Genomic DNA, 2,009 nt, shown 5'->3' with positions numbered 1-2,009 from the left:
GGGCCTCTCCTGGTGTCCGGACCACACCCCTTCCCCCATGCAGATGCAGCCTTGAGAGAGGGAGGCAAGCTGCTGGGAGTGGTGAATGAAAGTCTGAGTTTGGGGTCTGACATACCTGGGGTGGACGTCCTGGCCCTGCCAGTTACTGGTTGTGTAGTCTCGGCCTCTCTGTGCCTTAGTTTCTTCATTTGTAAAGTGGGGCAGAACCACGTCAGTGAGATAATGAATGTGAAGTGCCTCAGCCAGTCCTGCTTCACAGTTAAGTGTGTGCATTTAAGGGTTGGCTGATTTGACGATAATGTTATTCCTCACCCAACACTTCCAAGTGCTGGCGTCTAGTATCTCCCCTGGGGCCTTTGCCCTGGGCCAGCTAGGATGGCCTAGTTTGGAGGTTTCGTCCATGAGCGCATGTTTGGACCTACATGTCACATGAACTGAGGTGACAGCCAGTGTTAGAGGAGCTTGGAGGAGAGGGAAGGCCCTTGGACAGGAATGACAGGTGGGATTGGATCTCGTCTTACGATGGGTGAGTGGAAGAAGGCACAGGGCACAGCCCCTCAGCCTGGCATTTGGGGCCACACTCAGCTGACCGTCCCAGAGAAAATGAGCAGCTCGCTCTTTCTCTCCCTCCCACCTCCAGCTCTGTGCCTCCTGCCCAGGGGGTCACCGCTCCCTGCTAATCGTCCTCAGCACTCACGTGGTCAGGCCCTGGCGATCAGCCAGCTGGCATCCCAAAATGCGTACTCACCATCAGCTCCTATGTCCTTAACTTGCTTTAAATGAAAACGTAGGACACTTTGGGCCCAGTCTCCTGTCTACCTCATGTGCCACTCCCCCAGGCCCTGCAGCCTTCTCCCCATGTCCCCCCCAGAGGTCGGGGTGCCCCTCTCACCCCTCATACCTCTGAGCACACTTGTCACCACACATCCTTCATTGCATTGTGATCATTTGCTCATCTGTCTAGACCAGAAGGCCCAGCATTTGTTTTTATAAAGTTTTATCGGAACTCGGCCATGCCCACCCATTTACACCTGGACTGTGGTAGCTTTTACACCGTAAGGACAGGGCTGAGTAATTGTGACAGAAACAGATGGCATATGGCAGTCTAGCCTACAAGGAAGAAAATATTTACTATCTAGCCCTTTAGAGAAAATGTATGCAGACCCCCTTGCCTAGCTCATCGAGGACAGGGACGGCACATTTTCCTATCTTCCTGGAGCGTAACCCAGTGTCTACAACATGATGATAAACATTTATGGAGTAAATAAATTAGTAAATATTGTCATGTTACATTTTTAATTACAGATTTTAGAATAAATATTTTATCCCTTGATGATCTGGTTCCAGCTGTCAGTGAGAAGTTGGACTTGGAACAGAAAGTAAGTACAACCAATTTTTCATTGTAGGTCATTACATAGAAAGGCTTGCAACCATTATTCTTCATTTAGGTCAGTGATTCTTAACTGGGGGCAGTTGTGCCCCCAGGGGACACTTGGTGATATGTAGAGACAGTTTTTGGTTGTCATGACTGGGGTGGAGGGTGCTACTGACATTGAGTGGGTGGCGGCTGGGCTGGATGCTGCTCAGGGTCATGCAATGCACAGGATGGCCCCCACTTGACATTGGGCCTCAGGTGTCAAGAGCGCCGCAAGAGAGACCCTGACTTAGGTGGCAACAAGCTAAAGCTACTTAATACAGCAGACAATTAAAGCCGGTCCCACTTAAACCACCCTGTAAAAACACCTGCCTGACCCATTCCAGTGCCCTATTGTGATTCTTGCCATATTAGTCACCAGCTCACTATCAAAGGCATATTTTAATAATACATAATAATGATACTAACATTTCACCCATGTGCCCCCTACACAGTTGCACTGTCTGTGTTAAATGTAGCAGCCCCGGGCTGAAATGTTTCAAGAGCCCTGCTCAAATACTCAGCCTGTCCAAATCTAATAAAGGACCAGTGTGGACTTTTTGCCTCCCGGGCCCCCAAGGGCACCCTGCACCTC

The 2,009-nt window shown here is 50.0% G+C and overlaps 1 protein-coding gene across 2 annotated transcripts in view; it reads left to right on the top strand.

Annotated features, from left to right (window-relative positions):
- The first annotated feature begins 6 nt into the window (after positions 1-6).
- The window catches only part of CUNH19orf44 (chromosome unknown C19orf44 homolog), a 9,530-nt gene continuing 7,527 nt past the window's right edge, over positions 7-2,009 (top strand). For both annotated transcript variants that reach the window (XM_023534542.1, XM_023534541.1), the window contains exon 1: positions 7-1,379. The gene's annotated coding sequence lies outside the window, so the exon portion shown is untranslated. The remainder of the gene's footprint in view (positions 1,380-2,009) is intronic.

The sequence above is a fragment of the Pteropus vampyrus genome, unplaced genomic scaffold (assembly GCF_000151845.1).
Source record: "Pteropus vampyrus isolate Shadow unplaced genomic scaffold, Pvam_2.0 Scaffold126, whole genome shotgun sequence".
Lineage (NCBI taxonomy): Eukaryota > Metazoa > Chordata > Mammalia > Chiroptera > Pteropodidae > Pteropus > Pteropus vampyrus.
This window is presented reverse-complemented; position numbering and strand designations above follow the sequence as displayed.